The sequence below is a fragment of the Heteronotia binoei genome, chromosome 1 (assembly GCF_032191835.1).
Source record: "Heteronotia binoei isolate CCM8104 ecotype False Entrance Well chromosome 1, APGP_CSIRO_Hbin_v1, whole genome shotgun sequence".
Taxonomy (NCBI): Eukaryota; Metazoa; Chordata; class Lepidosauria; order Squamata; family Gekkonidae; genus Heteronotia; species Heteronotia binoei.
This window is the reverse complement of record NC_083223.1, coordinates 182,081,157-182,104,632: the sequence shown is the minus strand read 5'-3', so window position 1 is coordinate 182,104,632 and position 23,476 is coordinate 182,081,157. Positions and strand designations below refer to the sequence as shown.

Genomic DNA, 23,476 nt, shown 5'->3' with positions numbered 1-23,476 from the left:
AGTATCGCAGGTCTGAGGTCCAGAAGCCGAGGTCAGGGAGTCCAGAAGTCCAAAGCCAAAGTCAGGGAGTCAGGAACCAAAGTCAAGCCGGAGTGGATGCTAGAATGTCAGGGAGATGACTAGTTGCTTCCACAAAGCTTCCTCCCAAAGCCCACAGCTATATAGCCCTCTGCTGGCTGTTGCCCGTTTGGGCTAATTGCTGGCTCAGGGAGGCAGCCAGGATCCTGTTACCACTCAAGCATCCTTGCTCTTAGAAGGGCCAGAATCCTCTCAGAACTCAGGGCTCAGGGAGCGTCTTGCTTGTGAGCGTGCCGCCCTCCTCCGATCCCTGAGGTCCTGCCGGAGGCGGTCACGCACACGAGCCACCCGAGAGGGCGAGGCAGGGGGGCTGGGATCTTCTCCAGCAGGAGGCAGGGGCACTGGTGCAGGTGGCAGGGGCACAGTTTCCTCATCAGACTCAACTTCCTCTGAAGGGTCCCCAGCACCCATGACACAATAAAACAGTAAAAACAATCACAACAATATCAATTAAAATTAACAGTTTACTATTTAATATTATTAATACAATTTTAACCAATAGTTTTAAAACAACAGTTTTGGTGCTAAATTCCATGCCGTACATTCGATGGTGTTGGGCTTCTATGTACTCTGGTTAAAGGCCATTCGGAATAATGTTGTTTTGCAGGCCTTGCAGAACTGGGCAAGGTCCCGCAAGGTTCTAACATCGTCTGGGAGTTGGTTCCACCAGTGGGGGGCCACAATAGAGAAGGCTCTTTCTCTAGTAGCCTTCAATCTCGCCTCCCTCGGCCCGGGGATTACTAATAGGTTTTGTGATCCAGATCTGAGTACCCTCTGGGGAATATATGGGGAGAGACTGTCCCTAAGGTAGGCAGGTCCTCGGCCATATAGGGCTTTAAAGGTAATAACCAGCACCTTGTAGCAAATCCAGAATACTATTGGCAGCCAGTGCAGTCTCTGCAGCCCCAGCTGTATATGGTCCCGAATAGGGAGACCCAATAGCAGCCTGGCTGCCGCATTTTGCACCAGCTGCAGCTTCCGGATTCGGGACATGGGTAGCCCCATGTAGAGGGCATGGTGACTAGAAGGCTCTTTCTCTAGCAGCCTTCAATCTTGCCTCCCTTGGCCTGGGGATTACTAATAAGTTTTGTGATCCAGATCTGAGTACCCTCTGGGGAATATATGGGGAGAGACAGTCCCTAAGGTAGGCAGGTCCTTGGCCATATAGGGCTTTAAAGGTAATAACCAGCACCTTGTAGTGAATCCAGAATACTATTGGCAGCCAGTGCAGTCTCCGCAGCCCCGGCTGTATATGGTCCCGAATAGGGAGACCCAATAGCAGCCTGGCTGCCGCATTCTGCACCAGCTGCAGCTTCCAGATTTGGGACATGGGCAGCCCCATGTAGAGGGCATTATAGTAGCCTAGTAGCCTAGGTGACTGTTGCATGAATCACTGTCACTAAGTCACTGTGCTCTAGGAAGGGAGCCAACTGTCGTGCCCGCCTAAGATGGAAAAAGGCGGATCTCGCAGTGATTGCTATCTGGGCCTCCATAGCCAATGTGGTGTCCAGTAGCATCCCCAAGCTCTTGACTTTGGGTGCCGATATCAGTGGCGCCCCATCAAAGGCTGGTAAAGGGATTTCCCTTTCCAGGCCTCCGCGGCTCAGACAAAGGACTTCAGTCTTCTTTGGATTCAGTTTCAGATGACTCAACCTGAGCCACCATGGCTTGTAGCGCCAGGGCCAGATTATCTGGGGTGGAGGCAGGCCATCCATCCATCAGCAGATACAGCTGGGTGTCATCAGCGTACTGATGGCAACCCAGTCCAAATCTCTGGACAATCTGGGCAAGGGGGCGCATATAGATATTAAACAGCATTGGGGAAAGCACCGCCCCCCTGAGGCACCCCACAATGAAGCGGATGCCTCTGGGACGATCATCCCCCGATCGCCACCCTTTGTCCCCGACCACAGAGGAAAGAGGAAAGCCATTGCAAGGCCAACCCCTGAATCCCCGCATTGGTGAGACGGTGAACCAGCAACCGGTGGTCAACCATGTTGAACGCTGCCGACGGGGCCAACAACAACACTACTGTTGACCTGCCTCGATCCAGATGTCGCTGGAGATCATCCACTAAGGCTACCAGCACTGTCTCCATCCCATGGCCCGGGCGAAAGCCAGACTGGTGTGCGACTAGGACGGAAGCGTCCTCCAGAAAACTCTGCAACTGTAATGCTACTGCCCTCTTGATAATTTTACCTAAAAAGGGTAAATTCAAAACTGGCTGATAGTGTGCCAATTTGGCTGGATCTAGTGTTGGTTTTTTCAAGAGGGGATGGACTATCGCCTCTTTGAGAGGCTCTGGAAAAAGCCCATCTGAGAGGGACCTATTTACAATATCCTATACAGGATATTGGAGCTCCATCCAGCATGCTTTAATCAGCCAGGATGGGCAAGGGTCCAAATCACATGTTGTTGGGTGTTCAGTTGCAAGGATTCTGTCAACTTCCTCCAAGCTGAGTGTTGTAAAACAGTCTAGAGCTGATTCCGAAAACAGGCACAGAGCCTCGAGTTCACTTACTGTTTCAATTGTGGCAGGGAGGTCGCGGCGGAGCAACGAGACTTTATCTGCAAAAAATGTTGCAAAGGCCTCACGGCCTATCTCCAATTCCCTATGATTTGGTCTGCCTTGTGGCAGAGTTGTAAGAGTCTGAATAATACTAAATAATTGTGCTGGGTGTGAATTCATGGATGCAATCTTGGCCGCAAAGTAAACTTTCTTTGTGCCTTTGACTGCCATCTCATAGGATCTCATATACTCTCTATAAGATGTTCTGGTTGCTTCATCGTGAGTCCGCTGCCATTGCCTCTCCAGTCATGTGAGCCTCCATTTCACCAATCACAAATCCGTATTGTACTACGGTGCCATCTTTGAGTGGGGGCACCGAGGAGTGATCTCATCAATGGCCATGGTGAGCTGATTTTGCCATAGCTCAACCATGTCATCAAGCGAGTTGCCAGGGGGCCAGGGATCCCTCAGTTCCCTCTGGAACCGTATTGGGTCTATTAGGTTCCTTGGGCGAGCTAAAATACGCTCGTCGCCTAAACAGGTTTGGGGTGGTACATCCATATGGGCCTTCAGGACATAGTGGTCCGACCATGGTACTGCATCAGCAGTAATTCGGGTCACTGTAACCCCCGACGCAAAGATCAAATCTAGCATGTGTGTGGGTGTAGCTACAAATTGAGAGAGTCCTAGCATAGCCATGAATGACAATAGGTCCGTCGCCCGATTGGAGTTCGCGTCATTGGCATGGACGTTGAAATCACCCAGGATTAAAAGCCTTGGGTGTTCCAACGCTCAGCCTGTTGCGACCTCCATCAGGGACGATAAGGCGTTGGCTGGTGCGTTAGGCGATCGGTACACCAGTCAGATCACCAAACCCTCTCCTACATCCCACTTCAGACCTGCACATTCAATGCCTTCGATCTCTGGTGACAGCAGAGCCCGGAAGGAGTAAGCCTCCCATATGAATAGTGCCACTCCCCACCACCACTAGTCTGTGACTGGTGAAAGACTGAGTATCCTGGGGGAGGGGCTACTTGGGAGAGGGCTACCATCTCCCCATTGCATACCCAAGTCTCAGTCATGCATGCCAGGTCCATATCCTGTTCACACAGGAAGTCCTGAAAGATTGAGGTCTTATTATTTATGGACCTGGCATTGCATAACACCAGTGACGGAGGCGAGTAATTCAACCTGGCCCCACCTCCAGTCACAATTGGGATGGGACACCGACTGGAAGGGGGCCGAGCACCCACACATCTCCGCCGCCTTTCGTTACATTTCTGTCTGTTCCCACCGTCATATCTTCCCCTCCCCAGGAGTACTGGAATATTTAGAAGTATTAGGGCTTTTTTTTTTTAGCATGAATGTACAGGAACACAGTTCCAGCTGGCTTGGTGTCAAGGGGTGGGGTCTGATATGCAAATGATTTCTGCTGGGCTTTTTCTATAAAAAAGCCCTGTGTGAGACTATGGTAATGTCAGGGGTGTGGCCTAATATGCAAATGAGTTCATGCTGGGCTTTTCCTACCAAAAAAAAGCCCTGAGAAGTATAATGTGTTAAAGGAAACACACTAACCATGTTACCTCACATACCTAATGGTGGCAGTGGACTTGGGATAATGAACATAACAGGGGCGTGTGGGATGGTAAGGTAGTGCATAACTTCCCAGCTTGAGGAACTTGTTATTGATAAAGGGGTATAAAATAACAAGAGAGGTATAAAAGATAATTGCCTGGACAGGGCCAGTGCTACTGCTAGGCAGCCATCGATGGCTGCCAGGAGCACAGAGCCAGGCAAAGGGCACTGAGCCGGGGAAAGGGTGCTGGTTTGGGCCTCCCACCCTCCCTTTGGTGTAGTGGTTAAGTGCGTGGACTCTTATCTGGGAGAACCGGGTTTGATCCCCCACTCCTCCACTTGCACCTGCTGGAATAGCCTTGGGTCAGCCATAGCTATGGAGAGGTTGTCCTTGAAAGGGCAGCTGCTGTGAGAGCCCTCTCAGCCCCACCCACCTCACAGGGTGTCTGTTGTGGGGGAAGAAGATATAGGAGATTGTAAACCACTCTGAATCTCTGATTCAGAGGGAAGGGTGAGGTATAAATCTGTAATTCTTCTTCTTCTTGCTTCCGAGGGGATGGAAATAGTCTGCTCAGAAGCAACAGCGAGGTTCCCAGTCTCCACATGTGTGCTGCTGCTACCTGCCATAACTCTACCTCTCACATCACAGATACGAGAGGCAAAGCAGCGGCGGGCAGCAATGGTGCACACGTGGAGACCAGGAGCCTTGCTGCTGCTGCGCTCGCCCTTGCTGGTGGTGGCAGCAGGGCAGCAACTGCAACTTTCCTGAGCCACCAGCCTTTGGCCGGAACCCTAGCACCACTGCTGGTCCTGGATCAGAGATTGTGACACCTCAATTTAAATAGGAAAGACTGTGTGCTTCCCATTTGTAAACTGGATTGAAAGAAAGCCTCCTTTGAAATCAGTTTAAAAGAGAAGCTACAGGGTGGTTAGTTGAGCACCCATGTTGAGCAAAAGGTGCTTTTCTCCAGCTAAATCTGTTGAGCCAGCTATAGCCTTTCCAGGACAAAAAAAAGTCCTTGCCACTGTGGTAAATGCTCTGGTAACACCTAAATTAGGCTACTGCAACACACATGGGGCTGTCCTTGAAGACTGTTTGGAAGTTACACATATAGCAGCCAGAATGCTTACTGAAGGCAGTTGTAGGGCCACATTACTCCAGTCTTGTTATATCCTCACAATCTCTCAGTCACGCCCAATTCTAGGCCCAATTCAAGCTCTATGCAGCTTGGGACCAGCATCCCTTAAAGATAGCCTATTCTCACATGAACCTACCACAGCTCCATATTCTTATCCATTCCCCTCATAAGAACATAAGAGAAGCCATGTTGGATCAGGCCAATGGCCCATCCAGTCCAACACCCTGTGTCACATAGTGGCCAAAAAAAAACCCCAACTGCCATCAGGAGGTTCACAAGTGGGGCTAGAAGCCCTTCCACTTTGCCCCCCCCCAGGCACCAAGAATACAGAGCATCACTGTCCCAGACAGTTCCAACAATACGCTGTGGCTAATAGCCACTGATGGACCTCTGCTCCATATTTTTATCCAGTCCCCTCTTGAAGCTGGCTATGCTTTATAGCCGCCACCACCTCCTGTGGCAGTGAATTCCACATGTTAATCACCCTTTGGGTGAAGAAGTACTTCCTTTTATCCATTCTAACCTGACTGCTCAGCAATTTCATTGAATGCCCACGCGTTCTTGGATTGTGAGAAAGGAAGAAAAGTACTTCTTTCTCTACTTTCTCCATCCCATGCATAATCTTGTAAACCTCTATCATGTCAACTTCCGGTTTCAGCTGCACACGGTTGAAAGCGGCTCGGACCAATGCGTCCTAAGCCACTTTCATTTTGGCACTTTTGAGGGGTGGCCCCAAAGGACGACTCGACTCTGGGGCCTAGGAAGGGTCCCAGAAGACAGGAGGACTGAGCGGTAGATCGGGGATACCAGAGGAGGTGGCTGCTCCCCAATCTCGCTTTTAAGAACATAAGAGAAGCCATGTTGGATCAGGCCAATGGCCCATCCAGTCTAACACTCTGTGTCACACAGTGGCCAATTTTTTTTTTAATATATACACACACACACACACATATATATATATACACACTGTGGCTAATAGCCACTGATGGACCTCTGCTCCATATTTTTATCCAATCCCCTCTTGAAGCTGGCTATGCTTGTAGCCACCACCACCTCCTGTGGCAGTGAATTCCACATCTTAATCACCCTTTGGGTGAAGAAGTACTTCCTTTTATCTGTTTTAACCTGACTGCTCAGCAATTTCATTGAATGCCCATGAGTTCTTGTATTGTGAGAAAGGGAGAAAAGTACTTCTTTCTCTACTTTCTCCATCCCATGCATTGTCTTGTAAACCTCTATCACGTCACCCCGCAGTCGACGTTTCTCCAAGCTAAAGAGCCCCAAGCGTTTTAACCTTTCTTCATAGGGAAAGTGTTCCAAACCTTTAATCATTCTAGTTGCCCTTTTCTTGACTTTTTCCAATGCTATAATATCATTTTTGAGGTACGGTGACCAGAATTGCACACAGTATTCCAAATGAGACCACACCATCGATTTATACAGGGGCATTATAATACTTGCTGATTTGTTTTCAATTCCCTTCCTAATAATTCCCAGCATGGTGTTGGCCTTTTTTATTGCAATTGCACACTGTCTTGACATTTTCAGTGAGTTATCTACCATGACCCCAAGATCACTCTCTTGGTCAGTCTCTGCCAGTTCACAGCCCATCAACTTGTATTTGTAGCTGGGATTCTTGGCCCCAATGTGCATTACTTTGCACTTGGCCACATTGAACCTCATCTGCCACGTTGACGCCCACGCACCCAGCCTCAACAGATCCCTTTGGAGTGCCTCACAATTCTCTCTGGTTCTCACCACCCTGAACAATTTAGTGTCATCTGCAAACTTGGCCACTTCACTGCTTACTCCCAACTCCAGATCATTAATGAACAAGTTAAAGAGCATGGGACCAAGTACTGAGCCCTGCGGCACCCCTCTGCTTACCGTCCTCCACTGCGAAGACTGCCCATTTATACTCACTATCTGCTTCCTATTAATTAGCCAGTTTTTGATCCACAAGAGGATCTGTCCTTTTACTCCATGACTCTCGAGCTTTCTAAGGAGCCTTTGATGAGGAACTTTAATTGTCATTGTTAAAAAAGGTCACTTTTTTAACAGTTGAGTTTGTTGGCCTTTTCTCAGTGATCTGTTTGGATGTGTTGTTGTTGTTTGGATCTGTCCACCGCTTCTCATTTGAGAGTTGTGTTGTTTGGGGCAGGGCTGGAGAGCTGGCATCTGTAGATTGTGTGTTCTGTGGCAGGGAAACTGACACCTGGGTGAGAGACCCAGAGCCATCATGCTTGTTGTGCTTGGCCAGCTCTCCCCGCGTTCTTTGGGGCAGGGCTGGAGAGCTGGCATCTGTAGATTGCATGTTCTGTGGCAGGGAAGCTGGCATCTGGGTGAGAGACCCAGAGCCAGCATGCTTGTTGTGCTTGGCCAGCTCTCCCCATGTTCTTTGGGGCAGGGCTGGAGAGCTGGCATCTGGGTTTGCTGCAGCCAGGTCTGCAGAGCAGACCTTGAGCAGATTGTGTTTTGTGTGGCAGGGTTCATAGAGTAGATAGATGTATATAGTGCATTTGGGTCCTATAGAGATTCTCTCGTGTGAAGTTAGATTTGGCTTTGGGTGCCCCAGGAATTGGACCCCCTGGCCCAATCTTTTTGGGACGTGGGGTGTGTGACGGTAATGAACGGGTTAACAAGAAAACTAAGGACGCATAGAGCCTGCGTCAGGTGATCTGAGGGTGGGGGCCAGAGTGCTGGGAACTCTCAGAGGTGATTGACAGCTAACGGCTGAGGGCAGTTAGTGTCAGACAGAGTCTGAGGGAGACTGCTGAAGAGAGCAGTTGGTCTGAGAAGGAGCTGAGACAGGAGCTGAAGAGAGTCTTCGAGAGAAGCAAAGCTCACTGTTCACTCTATAAAGACAGCCACGGGGCTGTGTGTGACTAGAGAAGAGTCACAGTAAAAGACCTGAGAGGTCACAGACACAGATACACATCTCTTAAGAGCTAAAGAGGTGGTTGAGGGAAAGATGTGGGTCTAGAAGTCTGAAGGCCTGGGAAAAGAGACACCAGTTGACTTAAGGGACTTGGCACATTATACCCAAGAGGCCAACCCAGAAAAGTGTTGGAGAGTGAAAGCTGTACGATCTGTGAAACCTGAAAGACCTAAGCGAAACTGATATTATAAAGCCTGAACTACAAAGAAACTGTTAACTGCTTGAGATACAATATAGCCCATGTATATAATAATAATAATAATAATAATAATAATAAATTTTATTTATACCCCGCCCTCCCCGCCGAGGCAGGCTCAGGGCGGCTTTCCCATTCCCCAGTTGAAGACGGTGTGTGAACGTTAATAAATATCTGTGGTTTACTTTAAAGTTCTCTGATGCCAGTATATTGGGAAAACTATCAAAACTGCTGTGGTCCCCTACCAACTAAGTTTATATCCATCTGAAAGCAAAACAAAAACCCCGAAGAGACTAGTAGTGAGAAATCCGTATTACACCCACCCCTTGCGTTTCATAGTCGTGAGGTAAAATTCAAAAGGAAGAACTGAGGCGGAAGAGGGGCTGGGGTAGCCATAAGCCGCAGATAGAAGCGATCCAGTGAGACCGCGAGGCGTGCTGCTATAGGGGGTTTGTAGGGGAGAGTCCCCTGCAAATTTGGGAGCTCTCCCTCAAACCCCTCCCCTCTAGGTGGCTTCAAATATACCCTATTTGCCATTGATTTCAATGGCCCATAGGGTATAATGGAGCCGTATATTCAGAAATAGCCTCGCATCTACCGAATATGCGGCTATTCCAACTACGGAATTCAGAAATATACGGGATTCCATATTCCCCCCCCCCCCGTATATTTCCGAATCTGTGTACAACCGATTTTTTTTTTTTTGCACATCCCTAATTCCAACTCCCCAATTTTACTTCGAACACTTCTAGCATTTGTATACAAACATCTATACTTTCATAGGCAAGTTAGGCCTGCAACCTTTCTCCTACTGCCTTGAGACTTTGGCAGACAGTCCATACTGTTTGTCACTCTCTCAGTGGACAACTCTGATCCATTGCCTGGTAGAAAAGTAACAACGAACCCTTCATCTCTTTGAGATGAGTCCTCCTGAACCAGAGACATTTAATCTTCTGTCGGCTTTCCCCCAAGATTTAATTTAAAAACTGCTCTGCCACCTTTTTGATTTTAAGCGCCAGCAGCCTGGGGTTCCTTCTGGGGGCAAGTGGAGACCGTCTCTTTTGTACAGCTCCCACTTCTTCCAGAAAGCATCCCAGTACCTAACAAACTTAAACCCTTCCTCCCTACACCATCATCTCATCCACACATTGAGACTTCTAATTTGTGCCTGTCTCTCCAGCCCTGCACATGGAACAGGTAGCACTTCTGAGAAGGCTACCTGAGAGGTCCTGGCCTTAAGTCTCCCGCCTAGCAGCCTAAATTTTTCCTCCAGGACCTCACAACTGCCAACACGCACCATGACCACTGGCTCCTCCCCAGCACTGTCTATCAGCCTATCTACAACACGCTACCTTTGCACCAGGCAGGCAAGTCACCATACGGTCAGTATGCAGTTTTGACACCCAGCTGTCTACTTGCCTATGGATCGAATCACCAACTACCAAGACCACCCCCTCCCTCCTAGGGATAGTTCCTTGGCGTGAAAGGATACCTGCTCACCAACTGAGGAAGAGGTCCCTTCTGAGGGTGCATTCCCCTTATTCTCAGCACAGTGCCCTGTTCCCTCTCGACCCTCATGCTCCCTGGCAGCAACAAGGCTGTCACGTTCAGAGTGGGGCTCATCTAATACATCCCCGAGAGTCTTCTCCGAGTGCCTAACTGACTGTCTCTGCTTCTCCAGGTCAGCCACCTCGGCCTCAAGGGTCCAAACTCATTCCCTGAGGACCAGGAGCTCCTTACATCAAGTACATACCCAAGACTTCTGTCCTGTGGGCAGATAGTCATACATGTGACACTCAGTGCAAAACACAGGAAAGCCCCCCCTTGCTGGCATTCTACCTTCATGATAGCTTTTTAAAATATACAGTCCCCCTTTAAATCCTGTTGTGTTTATGTGGCTTTTCTCCTGGAGGGTCTACTTATGTACCTTATTAGGAACACAAGGAAAATAGGGATCTGGGTTCCTGGTCCTTCCTGGGCTTCTTGCAGAGCCCCTAGGCTAAGAGCTACAGGCCAAGAGCCCTTTAGCTCTCACCCTTCGGCTTGCACCTCTAGCAAGGTGCAGCCTAATAATGCAAAGAGGGTGGGGCCTCAGTCTGCCCCAGGACACCGACACTCCCAATCAATCAGCAACAATCACATATGAACATAAGAAGCTGCCTTATACTGAATCAGACCCTCGGTCCATCAAAGTCAGTATTGTCTACTCAGACTGGCAGCGGCTCTCCAGGGTCTCAAGCTGAGGTTTTTCATGCCTACTTGCCTGAACCCTTTTCAGTTGGAGATGTCGGGGATTGAACCTGGGACCTTCTGCTAACCAAGCAGATGCTCTACCACTGAGCCATCGTCCCTCCTACAGCCCACTCAAAACAAACAAACAGCAGTTCCTCAGCAACCACACCAACCCCACAAACTCAGAATTCTCAGCAACCACACAAACTCAGAATTCTCAGCAACTTCCCCAGCTGTTTAGAAAGCCAAACCTCACTCTTACAGCACTTCTTACCTGCTCTCTCACACAGCTCTCTCAAGTGTGCCATCTGAGGCTAGATGGATGGCAATCCGAGAAGGAAAGGTCCACTGTGCAAGCACCAGTCGTTTCCCACTCTGGGGTGACGTTGCTTTCACAACATTTTCACGGCAGATCTTTATGGGGTGGTTTGCCATTGACTTCCCCAGTCATACACTTCCCCCCCCCAGCAAGCTGGGTACTCATTTTACCAACCTCGGAAGGATGGAAGGCTGAGTCAACCTCAAGCTGGCTACCTGAAAACCCAGCTTCCACCGGGGATTGAACTCAGGTCATGAACAGAGCTTAGGACTGCAGTACTGCAGCTTTAACACTCTGCACCATGAGAAAGGGCCTTCTTAATTATGATATCAAAATTATGGCATTCCCTCCCCAGGGAATTTGTCTCTCTCCCTGTGTCATTTCTTCTGTCAATAGGTGAAGACTTACATTTCATTCCCACACTGACCCTCCTTCCTGTTTGACAGCCAGTTTGGTGTAGTGGCTAAGAGCAGCGACTCTAATCCAGAGAACCAGGTTTGATTCCCCACTCTTCCACATGCAGTCAGCCCCATCTATCTCAGAGAGTGTCTGTTGTGGAAAGAGTAAGGGAAGGCGATTGTAAGCCGCTCTGAGACTCCGAGAGAAGGGTGGGGTATAAATCCAATTCTTCTTCTCTTCTTCTATTTATGAGTTAGTTAGTTAGTTTATATTTATATTCCAACATCCCCACAAGCAGGCTCAGGGCAGATTACATCAATTAAAATACATAATGAATTAAAAACAGTTAAAATAAAATTAAAACAGACAGCCATCAGTTAGGAATACACTGAGCCAAGGCTGAAGCCTCTGGGCAACTAGAACCTCTGAAGACTGGACCAAATGAAGAAAAGGGCTGCAGTTAGGAAGGCCAGTTTATGTGCTTGTTCAATTTTTAATTGTTTATTATATGTAATTTAAAGCCTTTAAAGGCCTTTTCCCTTTTCCCAAGTGAGCTACACTATAGCATTACAGTGAGGCTCAGCTGGGGAAAAAGTTTATTGCTAGACCACAGGTGGACCTCATGCCATCCCCACTGCACCTGTGCCTTTGCATAGAGGAAAAAGTAGAGGGCTAGTGGAAGCAGCAACAACAGCAAAGGGAACCGTTTCCACCTGTTCCCATGCAGCTTGCTACTGGTGCATTTTCACACTTAAGTCACAAATGTCTTTAACTTTCTGCAAGACTCTTCATTGCTTTTGCTGAACCAGGATGAAGGTGTAATATCTATAAGAAAGATACAAAGATTCAAGAATACAAAAATTTGTTTCTTAGATAAATTATTTTTAGGTGTATTGGCTCAAGAATTTTTAATTTCCCATGCTAAATGGGAGCTAAGCAGGTCTGGAATAAACTGAAACAGTGTAGGCTGGGTTTGTTTTCACTAGGGCTTTTCCTTATTCTTTGGTATCCAGTAGTCCAGTGACACAACCGTCTACAAAGAAAGGTTGGCTGGTCTTAGACTGAAAAATCAAAACAAGATGGAAAGAGGGAACTATATCTAAAGTAAAATTCTTGGAGTCACTCAGTCTCCCTTCCTTTTTATAACAGAAGTTCTTTTATAGAGCATATTTGGTACCCAGTTTGAGTTTGGATCTGTGCACAATAATTACAGCTTCACTGCTGGCCATTGCCTCCCTCTGGAGAAGGAACGCTATGAAACGATAATTGTGCAGTGTTAGCAGAGGTAATCTCAGGGCAAATAGCTGTTGAGGTTAATTGGATATATTTGAATTTACATTTGCAGATAGGAGTAAAAGGCAAAGACTGGACTGGTTTAAAAGCACAGTTCTCTTCTACTGAAGCACCAGACTCATTCTAACTGAAGTGCACTACATTGGCAAGCCAAGAAATCTGAGCTCAGAGAGTAAGCCAGTAGTAATAACGGTGGAACTATGTGTTCTAAGAGACATGGAACTACTGCCACTTCCTTGTAACATCTAATTCAACACAATGCTTGATGTGATGCCATCATTCCCCAGTCCAACCAACTAGTGAGGTAAGCAGGGCTGGCATCAGAGTTCCTGGTGCCCTAGCCCCCCTGCCGTGGGCAGATCCGGGAGGGCAGGGGTGGTGGCCTGTCTGCAGGGTGGGGTCTGCATAGACTCGGGAAGGGTGGGGTGGTGGCCTGTGCACTCCTTGGAGCTCACAAAAGATGGTGGGCACACACCACTGTGCTGGTGCCACCCTGCCGCTCTCACCTTCCTGGGTCTGCACAGACCCAGGAAGGCAAGAGCAGTGGGGCGGTGCATGCTGTCCTCAGAGCCCAATTTTCCCTTGCAAGGGAAGGCAGACTTCAAGAAGAGCACACGCTGATGCGCCACCCTGCCACTCTCACCTTCCTGGGTCTGTGCAGACTCTGGAGGTGAGGTGAGGGTAGAAGAGAAAGTTTGGCTCTCTTATATCAGCTGCTATGAACCAGGTTGATATTGTATCCTATCCTATTGCTCAGGAGCAATTCATTTTGTTCTATTTGGAATTGAAACTAAAAAGAATTATTACATTAATATGTTTTTTATCCCTTCTCCTTCTCTGTCCTCCCTTCAAAGCATTAACTGTGCTCCTGCCATAGCTACAGACAGCCAATGGGTGAAGGGTTGGGAAGAGTATCTCTTTTCCAAAGCCGTTTCCAGCACATTAGGTGCTGGTTTTTTGCAGTGTCCATTTTGCAGTGCCTCAGTTCTCCCTGGGGAATGCAGTCCAGAGTTACAATTCCCAGGATGTAATGAAGAGGAAGACGGAGAGACTGAAGCAAGTGCCAAAATCAAGATATGTGAAACCAATACCTGGCTTAAACTAGGCTTTATTAATGGCTGATCTTTACTTAACATTAAATGTGGTTTGCTAGCTTACTTGACTGCAAGAGCTCCAACTTTTGCCTGTGTCCTGACTGACTGGGTTTCTTAGCATGCACATAAAATAGTCTCCATGCCGCAAAGTGCAGCTCAAGCAACCATGGGATTGTTTGCTGCTGCTCAGCACTGATGGTGTCCCTCCCCAACCTACTGGCTACTCCAGTCAATAATGGGGTGGGCTCATGAACAACCCTTCAACCTTAGATGCTTTAAAGTGCTTGCTGGTTGCCTATACTGTAGCAGCCTGCAAAATTCATGTTGTCTACCCTGCTAAGACTGGGCTGAATTATAATTAATACCACCACCTCAAGAACAATGTAAGTGTGAAAATATTTGCCAGTCTAAAAGGGCCCAAAGACTGAGCTAATCCTACTTTATTCCATAGGGCAGGTGGATTTCTCTTTGTACCCACATACTTATTGATTGCCTGGCTGCTTGTCCAGCTGGTGCCAGTGCCAATTTGGAGTAGAAGTAAATGCTGGGGTGGGGGAGAAAGATTTTCCCATTGAAACCATGCAAACTAAAAGGAATATAGCAATAAAAACAGACACATATAATAATATCATATATTCTAACAGTGAAGTCAACCAAATCTGAAGATACCTAAATCCAGTTACTGGAGCTGTGGACAGACAAGACATATTTCTACAAATGTCCACGCTTGCAGAAAAAATTGAAATCTTAAAAAACCCAAACATATGGAAGGAAGGGTAATTCCCACCCCCATAAAAAAAATGAGCACCTGTAGCTTTAAGAAATGAAAGCCCTCAGTGACAATGGCTAGGCATCCGCAGTATCCTTGGCTTGGTTTCTCTCTGTAAAAGGCAGGGGAGGGGGTAAAGCCCTTTCCAAGGATGTCTTGGTTTTTGAACCAACCACTGGGTGACTTGATATCACCCAACTGGCATGACTCAACTAGGCCTGGCTGCTTTCTACTGTTTTACAGCAGCCACCTTATGAAAGCCACTGTTGTGCAGCGGTTAGAGCTGCAACCCTGAGGACAATAGAGCACTAGGATTGAAACAGCTGCAGTCTGGTTGGATGGGCTGCACTGGACTACCTATGGGGGCTAGAGGGCCAGTTTGAATGCACCTATGGGTCTGGAGTGGGGTAGAGTTTCACAGTATTTAACCAGGTCGAGGCCTGGAGTTTGCATGCTGTATATAGTTGCTTGAAATCCTTAGTAAAGATGCTGATCACTATACTTGGCATCCTCGGTGTAGTGGTTAAGTGTGCAGATTCTTATCTGGTTAAGTGTGTGAACTCACAATCTCCTTTACCTTCCTCCCCCACAACAGACACCCTGTGAGGTGAGTGGGGCTGAGAGGACTCTCACAACAGCTGCCATTCCTAAGGCCCATTCCAGCAGCTGCAGGTGGAGGAGTGGGGAATCAAACCTGGTTCTCCCAGATAAGAGTCTGCACACTTAACCACTACAGTGTGTGAAGTGTGTGAGAAAGGAAGACAGCACAGTCCCGCTGTTTGTTTTGCATTTGTTTCAGAAGTCATATTTAGCAGAATGGATAGTAAAGAGTTAACTAGAACTTGATTGTGGGATGGAGGAAAACTCCACCTCCTAGACTGCTCTCTAATTTACTTTCATTTTCCTGTGTTTCTTTGAATAAGTTAGTTGAAATAAAGCAGGTTGTTACGTTCAGCAACTCCTGTGAGTTAAGCCCCAGTGAGATCACAAAAGCTTGCAAACTGTTTTTGTTTGGGAAACGATTCATTGTTTGTTTTGTCTGCTTTATAAGTGTGTGTGGTTCCTTTAATAAAGCTATGCTTGGAAATGCTACCAAAGCCTGACAATGGACTTGTGGGGGTATGACAAATTACACTTTCATTTAGTGGAAGTGCAGCTGCTAGGGAACCCTTTGAAAGCAAAAAGAGGATGCAAAACTGAATCACTGTATTCAGGGGAACTCCACTGCTGTATTTTTATTTATTTTTTTAGAGAATATGAAAGTCTCCAGGCTCCACTCCAAAGTCCCCATTCAGGTACTTCCTGAGTTGGGCCTGGCAACCCTTTGACTGCTGAATACAAAGGAGAGAAGGAAGCAAGAAATGGGGAGATACTATGAGGCCTTTCATGGAAGGGAAAGAGAAAATAGGGGAGGGGTAAATGAGAAGCCACCTGCAAGTCCTTGTGGATTCTTCCTTGTAGTATTGGTTTACCAGAGAGATCAGAATGAAGAGCCAGTAAATGATAACACTGGTCTCTCTGGTATGGGAACCTGCCATGCATAGTACATTAATTACACCTTTGCTTTTAAATTATATTTAGTTTTTGGTTTTTTAAAAAAATGTTAATACTAATAGTATATGCATGTGCATTGCCTACTATTTGGTAGATACTTGATGGAAATTCAACTGCCCTCTGTCTCCAAGCAAACACAGCAAAGAACATTATGTTTTAGATCTTGATAAAGTTAACAAGCACATAAAATGTTATCAGGAAACAGTTGAGAGAATTGAGTGACCCAGACAAAGAAGACGCTCAGCAGCTAAAAAGCTGTGTGGTCAGGTGATCTGGTTTCACAATTCACAGCATTCAATAACAGTTTCAGTTAAGGTAAGCAAATAACATTAAAGAAGTATACATTTCTACACCATGGCTTTAGGTTCCTTGTCTGCTGACTACTGTTTAAAACCGTGCTCAGAATCTTATTTAACATTCCAAGCCAGAGAATAATCTTGGGGAAAATAAAATTTGATTTGTGAGAATCTTAGAGCTGATCAAATCTGTAACAAAATAGTTACAAATTGTAATGACTGTTCAACCTGGCAAGTCTTTGACAGAGTCTGAGGGATCCAGAGGGTGAGATCAGGGCCAGTTCCAAGTTTTCAGGGGCCCCAGGCAGTTTCCAGAGCTGCCCTTCCCTCCTCTGCCCACAAATAGGCCCTCCTTCCCTCCCACCAGCTTGTGTATTCTTCCCCTGTCTGCTCACAAGCCCTCCTACTGCCCACGCTTATAGCTGCCTGCAGCCCTTTTCCCAGTGGCAGAAGGCAGAGTGTGCAGCAGGGAGTGTGGGTGGTGGAATGGTAGCACATGAATGGGGTGGGGATGCTGACATCAGTGGGCCCTGGAGGCTGCCCCACCTCAGGCTCAGAACTGGCCCTAGGGAGCATGGTGCCCTAGGCAGACTCGCAGCCTGCCGCCCCCCTCTGCAGCGTCCCACCACCCCCTCCATGTGCCACGCCCCACTGCCTCCTCCTCCCTCCCTTCCCCACCAGGTCTATTTCAATGCCTGGGAACGAGTGGTCGAGCGCCATGCACCCGGGCTGTTTGAAGGCACTCCCTCTGCCGATCAGCTGATTGGTGGGAAAAACTGCGCTGGAGGCTTCCAGCTCCAATGCATACTCTGGCATGCTCACTGTCAGTGCCAGGTTGAGGAGGCAGGCCAGCAGCTGCGGGAAGGACCGCCACCTCCTCCTCCTCATTGCTGGTGTTTACAACCATGCTCAGAATCTTATTTAACTTTCCAAGCCAGAGAATAATCTTGGGGAAAATAAAATTTGATTTTAGAAGAAGTTAATTACTATGGACATTAATCAGAAAAGTGTTTTATCAAGTCTATGTGGAATTCAAGAAAGTGAATGTTATCCATCAAAGTACACAATAGAGACTAATTTACTGGGACAGTATATAATAAAAAATATTGGAGAATCTTCTGTTCACTTTCATTTTTCATAAGATCAGCTTGGGTCAAAAAAGTGATGGGGGTAGTAGTGATGCTCTGTCTTATTGGTGCTTGGGGGGGGTGCAAAGTGGAAGGACTTCTAGCCCCACTTGTGAACCTCCTGATGGCACTGAGGGGGGGGGGCGTTGGCCACTGTGTGACACAGAGTGTTGGATTGGATGGGCCATTGACCTGATCCAACATGGCTTCTCTTATGTTCTTATTAATAAGTCTTTGTTTCATCATGTGCAAAAAAGGATTATTGTATGGGGGGATGTTTGTTAAACTTACTACTCTTGAGTCTGGAGAAACCTAGGAATTAATCAGACATAGATCACATTTCAGCACAAAGTTAAGTGTGCTTAAAATTTCAATACCTAACTTTGTGCTGAATTGTAGCCATTAAATGTGACTGAAGAAGGCCAGTTAAATTATTTATTCTCAATTTTAAAAAAAAATTTAAATAATTTTTAAATTATTAATTTTTCATAATTTATTTATTTTTCTTAATTTTTAACTTTTATAGATGTTGAAGGCAATTTTTATAGAAGTTGAAGGCTCCACCCAGGTTCTCGGTCCTTCACCAATCATGAACTAGCAGGCGGGGGGAAGGGGTGGTGGTATTCATTCAGGAGGCTTACTCTTTCCGGGCTCTTCCACCCCCAAAGATCACTGGCATCGAGTGTGTCAGTATGGTGTGTGATGTTGGAGAGAGTTTGGCTATATGGTTGGTGTAGCGGCCACACAACGCACCAGCCAGTGCCTTACCGTCCCTTGTGGAGGCCGTAGCAGGCTGGGTGCTGGAACACCCAAGGCTTTTGGTCCTGGGTAATGTCAATGTCCATGCTGATGATGCAAGCTCCATACAGGTGATGGACCTGGTGTCATTCATGGCGGCACTGGGACTCTCTCAATGTGTAACAACTCCCACTCACCTGGCTGGACACATGCTAGATTTGGTCTTTGCGGTGGGGGTGACAGTGGACCATATCACTGCTGATGCAGTCCCATGGTCAGATCACTATGCCCTTAAGGCCCACGTGAATGTTCCACTCCAACCCTGTTTGGGCAACGAGTGCATTTTAGCTTTTCCGCAGAGCCAAAGGGACCCTATGTGGCTTCAGATGGCTCTAAGTGATTCTTGGCTCCCTGGCAACCCTCTAGATGAGCTAGTGGAGACCTGGCAAAACAGGCTCTCCATGGCCATTGATGAGATTGATCCCAGGCGCCCTCCCCGCCTCTGTTCAAAGCTGGAGCTGTGGTATACCCTGGAAATATGGCTGATGAAGCAGAGGCTCAGATGGCCAGAGGGACAGTGGCGGTATCCCCTCTGGACCTTCCCTCAGCCTGTTAAGAAGGCAGTGGTCCGCCCCTTTTTAAAGAAACCATCATTGGACCTGGCCGTATTGGCAAACTATCAGCTGGTGTCAAACTTGCCTTTTTTGGAGAAGATTATTGAGAGGGCAGTAACAGTGCAATTACAGAGCTTCCTGGATGATGCTTCTGAGCTCAACCCTTTTCAACCCAGTTTTTGTCTGGGTCATGGGACGGAGACGGTTCTGGTTGCCCTCACAGATGACCAGAGGCATCTGGATAGAGCTGGTTCAGCGGTACTCATGCTTTTAGACCTGTCGGCTGTGTTTGACACAGTTGATCATCAGTCACTGACCCACCACCTCGCCAATGCTGGGATATAGGGGCTGGCCTTACAGTGGCTCTCCTCCTTTCTCCAGGGTTGGGGACAAAGGGTGGCAATAGGGGAGAAGCTATCCCGATGACACCCACTTGTGTGTGGTGTGCCACAAGGGGCTGTTCTCTTTCCGCTGTTGTTCAACATCTACATGTGCCCCCTTGCTCAGATTGCCCACAGGTTTGGACTGGGATGTCATCAGTACGCAGATAACACCCAGTTCTATCTGCTGATGGATGGCCAGTCTGACTCCTCCCCAGAAGATCTGACCATGGCACTACAAGCTGTGGCAGGGTGGCTCAATTAGAGTAGACTGAAATTGAATCTGATGAAGATGGAGGTCCTGTATCTAAGTCATGGCAGTCCGGGAACAGAGGTCTCACTACCGACCTTTGATGGAGCGCCACTTACGTTGCCCCCTAAGATTAAAAACTTTGGGGTATTCTTGGACTCCTTTTTAACAATAGAGGCCCAAGTAGCAGCCACTGTCAAATCAGCCTTTTTTCACCTCTGACAGATAAGGCAGTTGGTCCCCTACCTCAAATGTAACAATTTAGAGACAGTGATCCATGCTACAGTCACCTCAAGATTGGATTACTGTAATTCCCTCTATATGGGGCTGCCCTTGTCTCAAACCTGGAAGCTTCAACTAGTGCAAAATGCTGCAGCCAGGCTGTTAATGGGCCTTCCCTTTCGGGAGCACATTCAACCTGTGCTGAAAGCGCTGCACTGGTTGCCCATTGCATACCGGGTTCGTTTCAAGGTGCTGGTTCTTACCTTTAAAGCTCTATATGGCCAGGGACCTGCATACCTTAGGGACTGCCTTTCCCACATATTCTCCAGAGAGCACTTCGGTCAGGGTCACAAAATCTGCTCTCAATCCTTGACCTTAAAGAGGCCAGGCTCATGACAACTAGAGCCAGGGCCTTTTCTGCTGTAGCTCCATGCTGGTGGAATGAACTCCCTGAGGAGTTTAGAGCCCTGTGAGAGCTCGCAGTTCTCCAGGGCCTGTAAGTTGGCGGTCTTCCACCAGGCATTTGTTAATTAAGATCACAGGCTACAACAGACTCTGAAGCATCTGGACCACCTCTTTCATGAACCTAAAATCTGTTTTTCTGTAGAACACCCAGCTGGAACAACAGAATAGAAAAAAATTTAAAAATCATTATAGCACTTGAAATGTTTTGATTTTTATGTTTTTATGTCTTAATGTAATTTTATATTCCATGTATTTACATGAACATGTAAGCCGCCCTAAGCCTGTTTTCATGGGGAGGGCGGGATATAAATCAAAATAAATAAAATAAATAAAATATAAAAGCAAAACAAGAAGCACATTTTCTTTGGTATTCCCATTCCATTTAACATTTGGGAACAAGAGTCATGTTTCTTCATATAAAGAGACATAAAAGAGAGACTAGTAAGTGGAATCTGTTAGAATATAACATCCCCAGAGAGTATTCTACTGAACCGGATAAAAACCATATTGAAATCAATTGAAAGAAGCATGGTTTATTTAACTGGAAATTGGATTAAAGATCTCAGGGATAAGAGTCAGTACTACCAATATGCAGGTTTAAGTAAGCAGTTTATTGCTTATTCAGTATGGTTGTTTTGATGTTGTCTCCATATAAATGTAACAAGAAGATTCCCTATTTCCAATTCCTAATTTTTACCAAAAGTATATATGTGTTGGGTGCATCTGTGTGAAATTTTCATCTACATTACATGTGAATTCATGTGATGGCTATTTTTGTCAATGTGATGAGACAGCGGTACCCTAAAGGCAGTACTAGATGCAGCCTCTTTTGATTAATTAGGCTAGGGGTCTTTTAAACAATACCTGAATTCTCCAAAAGACAAAGTTCACACAGCACTAGCACTACATGTGACAGTGTGTTTTATACTGCAACTTGTTCACTTAAAGGAAAAACTACGTATATCCTTTATATGTCCTTTGTGTAACATACAACAGCTTCTTCTCTTGCCCCACAGACCCTCCAGATTCCCCATTACTTTCTCATTAACTGTGACGTCACTCCCGAACAAGAAAAGAGTCTTTGAAGAAAGAAAAGGATGGGAGATACTACTTTGTAGATGGCATCACTGACATGTTTATGAGCTTACTTGCTGGTTTGAAAAAGAAAAATGTAATAAAGAGATGCTTGTGCAAGTGAATTAAATGGAATCGCAATTAAATTCCCTCTTTCTAGAAGACCACAAAGTCATAAGGTCATCTTTGTATTGCAGATAATTTTAGAATTAGTTTGTGCAGTAGTAAAATTCATTTCCATAACAAAAACGAAAATAAGTACTCATCTCCCCCTCCTTTCCCCAGATATATTACAAAGATTGGGGCTTGTTTGCTTAGCTAACATATGATTGATTTTTTTTGAATGATGAATGATAGCTGTTGATCCAGGTATCCTCTCTCAAGAAAGTGCTGCTGTTTCAGGGAAATTATGTTTGGTTAAATGTTTTAATTAATTATTGATTGGTTTTAATGTGATTTTAATGTCTTATTATTGTATTGTTCACTTTTAAATGTTGTTAGCCGCCCTGAGCCTGCTTCGGCGGGGGAGGGCGGGATACAAATAAAATTTTACTTACTTACTTTACTTACTTAAAGCTCAAAACACTTTTTTCACCAGTGAATACATCTACTGCCATATGAATGATTGCATAAATGTCATAAGCACCATCTGGATAGCGCTCAACTATTTATGCCTTTACTAGTACAATTATCAGGGGGGAAGGAAGGGGAAAGAACTGACAGTACCATCCTAAACAGTGCTATATCCCTTTAAGCCTCCTGAATTAAATGGATTTAAAAGGACATAACTTTGTTTAGAATTGCTCTGTAATGGTATGAATAAGTTCTGAATCAGGACTGTAATAAACATGATCAGAATAGATTTAATCTTCTATATTTGTTTTAGCTCAGTTGCATGGGGAAAATAATATTATGCAGTTTTCAGTGAAACACAGTATCACTGGAAGCCATTTTGGTAATTGTAGAGCTTAAACACTGTTTAACAATTGTTATTTCAAAATTTCATGTCAAAATTACTGCTTAAGCAGTAAAAAATGTTTGTTTTTAAAACAAAATTTGATTCCCCTTTTAAAAATTAGCTAACATGAATTTTTCACATCTAAAAAGACCTAACTTGTTTAAAAATGGATCAGTTCTAAATAGGTTCACTAATGTCAGGAAAAGATCTCTGACTCTTTGCTATCAAAATGGCCTACTTTCAAGTACATTTTAGTTATTTAGCAAAACAATTCTATACTTGTAACAAGATACACAACATGAGAAGCAAGCAAGCAAAAAAAAAAAAACACCATCCCTTAAATGGGTATCACCCTGCACTGCACTGATCCCCCTTTTGCCAACATGGCAGACATAAACAGACAGAGCATAGCTAGGGGTGTGGGAGGAGGAGTAAGATCGACAGAGAAAATGCTGAACTGCATTGTATTTTTAAAATAGATAGTCCTTTTAAACCAAGTGGTCCAGAAACAGCCCAGCTTCTCTCAGGGATGCATGTTTTCTTTTCCCTCATTTTTTAAAATTATTTATTTTACCATAACTGTGATAGGAAGAACAACTGGGGCTTATAGACATATTGAAGCAGTCGTGTTTCTTCTTCATATATGTCTAGTGCTGAACTTACATGATTTTTTTTCATGTCGTGATGATTAGAAGGCAATAGTGGAGGGGCGCTCTATGCTCTGTTTGGTAGACCAAGGGCATCTGGTGGGCCGCTGTGTGTAAAAGGATGCTAGACTAGATGCAGCACTGGCCTAGGACAGTGGGGCACTTATGTTCTTATACCAATCATGTGAAAGGGTTAGAAGATCCTCTTCCTGAACATTAAATACTTTTTCAATCATTTCTATTATAGCCCACATCTGGTACCAGAAATGAGACAGGCTGAGAAGATAAGTGCCTGAAGTAATAGAATGCAGGGAAATAATGCTGCATGTTCATCTCCACTCACCCGTAAATACCTTTTTTCCTAATATGAACTTTCTTAATACGAACTTTCCTAATATTAACTTTCTTCCTTCGCCCTCCTCCATTACCAACATTACTGCTTGAGAAACAAGTTAATGCGGTGGCAAAAAAGAAGGAAGTTTTCTTTCTGCTCAGTCTACCTTCCTTGGCTAACATATTATCAATTATATTCCTGTGTACATGATTTGATGACTAAAGGTAATTTTATTAGGCCCTTGACTCCTTTCAAAATTTTAATAAGCAAGGATGC

At 45.9% G+C, this 23,476-nt stretch overlaps 1 long non-coding RNA gene across 1 annotated transcript; it reads left to right on the top strand.

Moving 5' to 3' along the window:
- The first annotated feature begins 12,151 nt into the window (after positions 1 to 12,151).
- LOC132587130 (uncharacterized) lies at positions 12,152 to 21,826 on the top strand. The gene is made up of 4 exons (XR_009556406.1): positions 12,152 to 12,201; positions 12,731 to 12,982; positions 16,190 to 16,410; positions 21,204 to 21,826. It is a non-coding gene; the product is annotated as an uncharacterized LOC132587130 (long non-coding RNA).
- The last annotated feature ends 1,650 nt before the right edge of the window (positions 21,827 to 23,476 follow it).